At 48.5% G+C, this 8,270-nt stretch overlaps 1 protein-coding gene across 1 annotated transcript in view; it reads left to right on the top strand.

The window, feature by feature from the left end:
- Fbrs (fibrosin) overlaps positions 1–8,270 on the top strand; it is a gene marked incomplete at its 5' end in the record, with an annotated part of 25,487 nt that overhangs the window by 9,462 nt on the left and 7,755 nt on the right.

The following is an 8,270-nucleotide window of genomic DNA, read 5'->3' as shown; positions in this document are numbered from 1 at the left end:
CCTGGCTCACCCCCCAGGGCCCCCGGCCCAGCCCGGGCCGATAGGTGAGGGGGGCTGCAGTGAGGTAGGAGGGCGCAGGTCACGACCTCCTCGCCATCTCAGAGGTCATGGGCCCACCGGGAGCAGAGGCCCCAGCCCCCATGGGTCAAGGGTCACGGACCGTTGTCACAGGGAGCAGTGGCCGGCGGCCCCCCCAGCTTCCCCAAGGGCTTGCTAAGCCAGAGGCCAAAGCACCCCTCCAGCTGCCACCGGGCTGTCCCCTCCAGGGCTGGAGGAGGAGAGGGCTAAAGGAAAGGGGTCCGTGTACATATTTATCTCCCCTTCCGCAGAGCCCCCAGACCTTTTGTACATTTTTACGGGGCACCCCTCCCCACAGGCCCTTCCTGGTCCAGTAACCCTCAGACTGGTGCTGTGTTCCTAGCCTCTGGCTGCTCTAGGGCAGAGGGTGGCAGGGGAAGGGATGGGCAGGAATCAGGCTTGTCCGTGGTAATGTGGGGGTCCAGCAGGAGGTGAACCCCAGGGCAAGGGACCTAGGGGCCTGGGCCGCAGGGAAGGGCAAACCCCTCCCACTTGGCCGACAGCCCAGGCCCCCACCTGGCTCCCAGTTAACTCTTGTGCCCTCAGCTCTGAACCTCAGACCCGACCTCTCACGGCGCAGTGCCCACTCCTTTTCCAAGTGCCCCCAGGTCCCTGGGCCCTGCTCCACAGAACCCTGTTCTCCAGAACCCTGCCCTAGGCTGGGGGTGGCAGGAAAGGTCACCCGTACCACACACCAAAGAAAGGGGTCAGCCCCGGGGTGGGCAACACGGCAGCTTCAGCAGCCTGGTGAGCGGCAGCCCCAGCCTCCCAAAGCAGCAGGTGTCTCCAGGCTGGGGCAGTCTGGAAGACAGGGCTCAGTTTAACAAAACCGTAACGTTGACTTTTTTTCCCCCGGTGGGGCTTATTCTGTAACATGACTTGCGGATATTTATATAAAAATGAGTGTTACAATGAGGCCCTCTGACTCCTCTCAGTCTGTGGGCTGCTGGCTTGGATGGGCTGGGCCCGGGGTGAGGGAATGAGGACCTGGCGCCCAGCCGATCCTGAGAAAGAGTCCCCCGCTCTCACAGGGCCAGGGGCTGAGCTGCTGCTTCTGGATGGTGGGCATCCTGAAAGCTTTTGTTACTTTTCTACAGCCTAGGAATACCCAGATCCTGAGTGACACGTCACATTCCCGTCACCTACCTGCCTCTCTGCAGTTCACTCGCACGGGCAGTACATTCACACAGTTTTGTGGGGAAAGATTGTGACTTTTTAAATAATCCAGGGTCACTATAATTCATACAGTTTAAATACAAGTGCATGGTACAGTGCGAAGGGACCCTGGTATAGCAAAGGGGGAAAAATTCCTAGCCCTTGATCAGTAATGATGAAACCTGGCTACTAGAACCGGCTCTCCTGGGCCCCCAGAATTAACCGGGCTTGTTCCAGCTGGAGTGTTGCTTTGGTAAAAAGCCAACATTCATTGCCACCACACATACCCCAGACTTCTAGAGAAGGCTCAGCCCGTATTCCACAAAACAAGTCGGAAGCAGGTGACCAGGCAAGACTTGACTTGCGAGTTCTTGTTTGCAACTTCTGAAAATACAGCCCCTGGCCCACGTCCACCCTCTGCCATCCCTGAAGATGGGCATGTTCCTTCCAGACTGTCCCCTTGAAACAGGCCATCGGCCACACTCGTGTGGCTCTTTAGGCCATTGTCCACACATCTGCACATGCAAGTCCCCTCCCGGACTCTGCGTGTCCCCAGCCAGGGTGTCCATGTCTGCTGTCTGCTCCCTTCTGCCTTGTTTCCTCATCTGTGTTGCCAGTTGCCCAGTCAGAAACCTGGTCTCCCTACGGTCTTGGATTGCCCTTTGTGTGGGAAGGCAGGGCATCTCTACTGCAGACTGAGCAGAAGGCTTTAACCCTGAGCTAACATCCCTAGCCCTTTTTTAAAATTTTGAGGCAAGCTCGTGCTAATTCACTAAATTGGCTAGGCTGCACTAGGACCTGCAATCCTGCCTCAGCAGAGCCCTGGACTTGCAGGTGTGCACCTCCAGGCCTGCCCCTACCTGTTTTGTTTTGTTTTGTTTTTTTGCAGTAGGGTCGAGACAGGCCCAGGCTGACCTTGAATTTATGGTGATCTACCTGCCTCAGCCTGCCAAGTGCTGGGATTACAGGTGGGTGCCACCATGCCCAGCCAGTACCTTTTACGCTGAGCCTTTTTTTTTTTTTCCACACCGGGGATCAAATTTGGGACCTTGCACTTGTGAGGCAGGCGTCAGAAGCACTGAGCTCAATCCCTTGCCTACTCTCAGCATTTCTGAGGTGGCTGGGGATACAGAGGTGAGCAGATGACACTCCAGCTGTCAGGATTTACATTCTACTGCGCAGAAGACCAACAAGACACACACTACATAAAAACAGGTAAGAGGAGAAAACCTGAGGGTCTGTCCTCTCGGCCACCAGGCCTCGTGCACTGCCCTTGGCCTCCGGCCCGCACTCAGCACGACTCTGAGGCAGCGTAGAGTGGGTGTCAACAGGCAAATCCCACAGCTCGAGCCACAGTGACCTTGCTGTCAGGAAATGCATTTATTTGCTTTGAACAAGCACGGCACGGGAGCTGGGTAGTCTCAAGTGTACTTTGTTTCTGTGCTATAGATTTTTAAAATTCGTAAAATAGTTTTTTGTTTTTTGTACCGGGGATCAAACTTGGGTCATTGCGCTTGTGAGGCAGGCAGCAGAACCACTAAGTTAAATCCCCAGCCCATGAAATAGTATTATTTTTCATGAAATAGTTTTAAAAACAACTTAATTCAGATATCATTCATATACCATACCCAGTTGTGTTTTGTTTTTGTATTATTTTGAGACAGAATCTTGCTATTAAGTTCAGATTGGCCTTCAACTCACTATGTGGCCCAGTGATCCTCCTGTCTCAGCCTCCCCAGTGCTGGGACTGTCATCGGCATGTGCCACCATATCTGGCCTACCTAGTTTTTTATAATCTGTTTCTTTCATTTAGCACTATGTTTTCAAGGTTCATCCACATTGTAGCTTAACTTGTTTTTATTGCCAAATAATACTCCATTATGACGATATATCACATTTTGTTTATTCCTCAATTAATAAACACTTATGGTAGATTATTACAAATAATGCTGCTAAAGGTGGGTATAGTGACACCCACCAGTAATTCTAATTACTCGGGGATGAGGCAGAAGAATTGGAAGTTTGAGGCCAGTCTGGGCAACTTAGACCTGCTCAGAATAATTTTTGTGATCCTGGTGGTAAAACACAAGGCCACTTAGCACTGAGCTACATCGCCAACCCTGTTTTATTTTTGAGACAGTGTCTTGCTAAGTTTTTTTGTTTTTGTTTTTGTTTGTAATGCCAGGAATCAAACTCAGGACCTTGCACTTGTAAAGCAGGTGGAGGCACCACTGACCCAAATCCCCAGCCCACTAAATTGTTCAATTGCCCAGGCAAGACTTGAATTTATCCTCCTGCTTCCACATCCCAGAATGCTTGTATTACAAAGTACACACCATGGCCCCTGGCTTAAAAAAAAAAAATGTATAGCATACACCTTTTACTGTAGTAATACCAGTTACTTGGGAGGCTGAGTCAGGATGATTACAAGTTCAAACTCAGCCTAGGCAAATTAGTAACTTTACAAGATCTTGTCTCAAAAAAAAAAAAAAAGAAAAAGAAAAAAAGGCTGGGCGTGGTGGCGCATGCCTGTAATTCCAGCACTTGGGAGGCTGAGGCAGGAGGATCACTGTGAGTTGGAGACCAGCCTGGGCTACATAGTGGGTTCCAGGTCAGTCTGAACTACATAGTGAGACCCTGTCTCAAAAATACCAAAAAAAAAGGCCCAACTGGGCATGGTGGCACATGCTGTGACTCTAGCACTCAGGAGGCTGAGGCAGGAGGATCACCAAGAGGCCAGCTTGGGCTACACAGTGAGTTCAAGGCCAGCTGAACTACATAGTGAGACACTGTCTCAAAAATCAGATTGATTAATTAGTTAATTAATTGAATTTAAAAATAAAAAGAGCTAGGGATATAGCTCAGTGCAAAGACCCTGGGCTCAAACTCCTATATGGCACAAAAAATGAATAAAAAGAGCTGGAAATGTAGCTCAATGGTGCTGTGTTTGCCTACATAAAGGCCCTGTGTTTAATCCTCAGTATAACAAACAACAATGTCATGAATATTATATATCGTGTACTTTTTTTTCCTCCGGTACTGGGGATCGAACTTGGGACCTTGCACTTGCAAGGCAGGTGCAGTGCCACTGAGATACATCCCTGGCCCTTCGTTTACATTTTTTGTATGAATGTTTTCAGTTGTCCTGAGTACACAGCTAGGGATGAAACAGCTGGGTCCTGTGACATTTGTCAGGCTGGGCTCCACAGTGACAGTGGCACCTCACTACCAGCACCTCTACCAGCAGTGTGTGCAAAGTGTCAGCAGTTTCCTCAGAATTACTGAAGAATTCTGTAAGTTAACTTCCGCTGGGTGTAGTGGCACATTCCTGTAATCCCAGCACCTGGGAGGCTGAGGCAGGAAGCTCACCAAGAGTTTGAAGCCAGCCTAGACTACATAGTTCAAGGCCAGCCTGAACTACAGAGCAAGACTGTCTCAGTCCCACCCACCCCCAAAACGATGATAAGCCAAACTTTTAGACTCAGGCATGGTAGAGCACACTTGAATCCTAGCACTTTGGAGGATGAGGCAGGAGGATCTGTGGTTTGAGGCCAGCCTGGGCTACATAAATGAGACCCTATCTCAAACAAACAAATAACTGTTTTATAACTCATGATAGAGTATTTGCCTAACATGCAGGAGGCCCTGGGTTTGTTTGATTTCTAGCACTGAGGGAGAAAGGTATTTTTTAGCTAGTACAGAGAGTTCCCATTTACACTGTACCCAGCCACCCCACATTAGTATGGTACTAAGGCGCTTAATTGGCACAATGTTATCATTAACTAAAGTCCTATTCACTCATGCCTTTGTGTTCACCCCATGTCCTTGGTTCTGGATCTGGCAGGATTATTGTGTTGTATTGAGTCTCCTCTCCTTAGGGGCCTCTTGAGATCATTTTCTGACTTTCCTTGTTTTGAGAATCTTGACAGGTTTAGGGGAGAGTTCTTTATGGTTTTTTGAGACAGAGTCTCCCTATGTAGCCCAGGCTGACCTCAAACTCAGGGTGATGCTCCTGCCTCAGCCTCCCAAGTGCTGGAAGTACAGGTATGTGCCACCACACCCAGGTAGGAGTTTGTGCATGCGTGTGTGCATGGATGTGTATGGTGCTGGAGATCTTACCCAGAGCCTCAAGCATGCTAAGGCAAACATTCTACTACTGAGCTATATCCTCAGCCCCATCTTGAGAGTTTTGAAGAGTACTGGCCCACTATTTTTGTTTTTGTTTTTGTTTGCTTTCTGAGATAGGGTCTTGCTGTTCAGCCCAGGCTGGCCTGGAACTTGAGGTGATCCTCTTGCCTCAGCCTCCCAGGTGCTAGGATTACAGACACCACCATCTTCTCGCTGAGTTACATCCCCAAATCCCTGCCCCTGCTTCCCAGAGGATAGAGAAAAGAGGTCTTGCTAAATTGCCTGGGTTGGGCTCCAATTTGCTGTTCTCCTGCCTCAGTCTCCCAGAGTGCTAGGATTAGGAACCCAGACCTCTGTACCTGACTAAATTGTTCCGGTTTTATATTGGCTTCTCAATCCTTTGACATAGTTCCATCTATGGGGGAGAGCTGTTCTAGCACCGCAATTCACTTTGTCCTGTTTATCCTTTTGTGTCTTTGGAATTTCTTGCAGACTGTCTGCTACTAATGTAACATTATTTTAAAAAGTGAAAAAGTTTCTTTCCCTCCCCTGTGAATTTTACCTCCTGAGAGACACCTGCTGATTTCTTTTTGTTTCTCCTGAAGAATTACAAATGTTTGTGTAGAGTACACACAGTTCTGTACCCTGAAGGCATTTGGGGACAGTTCCTTCTCTGCACAGAGGAGGCCTATCCTTACCCACCACTGAATGCAGGGCCTTTTCACTGAGCTACAAATCCAGCAATATTCTTTTTTTTTTTTTTTTTGGTACTGAGGATTGAAATCAGGACCTTCCGCTCGGTAGTCAGGAGGCATCGCTGCAACTGAGCTAAATTCCAGGACCCCCCAGCACTTTTTTATTTTTTATTTTGAGACAGGGTTTTGCTAAACTGCCCAGGTTAAAATCTCATGCTTGCAAACCTCCTACCTTAGCCTCTCAGAGTGCTAGGGTTACAGACATGTACCACCACATTCAGCTCTACCTCCTTTTTACCACTTGCATAGTACTCCATTATAAGACAATGCCGCCATATACATCCCTGTCAATACACATTTCCGTACTTTCTAGTCTAGTCTTTTGCTAAAACAACACGTTTTTACTAAAACCCAGTATCTGCGATCTTGGGCAGACATCTACAGCATGAATTTCCACACACAGACTTGCTGAGCAAAGAGGTTATGCTTTCAGGATTTAGGTGCTGGGCTGGGGACAGCTGAGTGGTGGAGCGCTGGCCTAGAATGTGGAGTGTGTTGCACACATCCTCCAGGCCCACTGGCAAGTGGTACCACAGGGCCTGTTTCCCACCCCTCACCAGCACTAACAAGAAGCAGCTTATCGGTCTTGGCCAAATACTCTAGTTGAAAATGGTATAGGGCTGGGATGTAGCTCCTGCCTGCATAGTGTGAGGCCCTGAGTTTGATTCCCGGTTTTTTGAAAAAAAATGTAAATATTCTCAGCTTGGGTGTGGCTCAGCAGTGCAGCACCAGCACACACTTGGGATGTGCAAGGCCCTGAGTTCAATTCCAGCGTGTGAACAACCCCCCCGCCTCAAAAAAGAACCAAGGAAAAAGAAAAGAAAAGAAAAGAAAACAAGGGACGGCTGGGGCTTTAGCTCAGTGGTTCCAGCGGCTGCTTCTTAAGCCCAAGGACCCAAGTTCAATCCCCAGTACCAAAAAAAGAAAACAAGAGAATCAGGCAGACTGAAAACTGACGTGAGGGCCAGGGATTTAGCTCAATAGCGCCACCCGCCGCCTGCCTCATAACCACAAGATCCCACGTTAGATCCCCGTTACCAAAAACAACGAAAAAAACAAAGGGATCAGGCCTTGGACTCCAGAGGACTTAGAAGAGTAGAAGCTGCTAAAAATGAAAAGGCCTCCCTCCGTGTGAGCGTGCCGGCCCAGAACTAGGTGAGTAGGGTGACTGCTCAGCTTTGGCCTCTGCTGTCAACAACCAACAACGGCTGGCGGGGGGCTGGGTTCACAGGCTCTGGAAGGAGAGGGGCCGGGGCACCAGGCCTTAGAGACTACTCGCACCCAACTCCACTTTGTCAACAAACACGTCGGGCCTGGGCCGAGCCAAGTGCAGTCGCTGTGTATTGCAAACATGTAGTCATAGAAAAATTTTAAATTTTAAAAATGAAATGTTTAAAAATAAAATAGAACATTGCATGCACTATGGCCTGTAATTCAGGCTGGCCTCGGTACAGGTTAGTACAGGAACAAGAGGGGATGACACTGACTCCTGGGAGCTTCCTCAAAACATTATGTAAAGAAATCAGTTTATTATACCCCAACCTCTCCACCCCACCCTCATCCATGACGAGTGATTGTAGATTCCTTTAGATCCGGAGCCCTAAAGCTGGGGATCACAGTGGAACCGTCAGTTTCCATGGGACGAAGGGAAGGAGGGAAGGTGTGGGAAACACTTCAGGCACACACAGGTTCTACGTGTGTGAAGACATTCAGTACGAGGGTAGCCGCAAAAGTCTTAGTTTTAGGGTTAGAGAAGGGAAGAACTCAAGAATCCAAAATAGGGCCGGGGATTTAGCTCATTGTTTCCGCCACCTGCCTCATAAGCGCAACGTCCCGAGTTCAATGCCTGGTTCCAAAAAACAAAACAAAAGAGTCCAAAATAGACTGATTAAATAAAAATTTCAAGATAAATGAAAATCAAAACTACAACCAGGGGTAGTCACACACACCTGCAATCTCAGCACTCAGGAGGCTGACGCAGGAGGATAGTAAGTTCCATACCAGGTTAGGGAACTTGGAACCCTACTGAAACTCTGTTTTAAAATAAAAAATAATGTTAGAAAAAGGATGAGGGGATGGGAATTTAGCTCAGTGGTAAGCCCGAGTTTGATCCCCAGTACCAAAAAAAAAAAAAAAAAAAAAAAAAAAAAAAAA

Source organism: Fukomys damarensis, unplaced genomic scaffold (assembly GCF_012274545.1).
Source record: "Fukomys damarensis isolate Sample0158 unplaced genomic scaffold, DMR_v1.0_HiC HiC_scaffold_34, whole genome shotgun sequence".
NCBI lineage: Eukaryota > Metazoa > Chordata > Mammalia > Rodentia > Bathyergidae > Fukomys > Fukomys damarensis.
The sequence above is the reverse complement of the archived record's forward strand: the minus strand, read 5'-3'. Positions and strand labels throughout refer to the sequence as shown.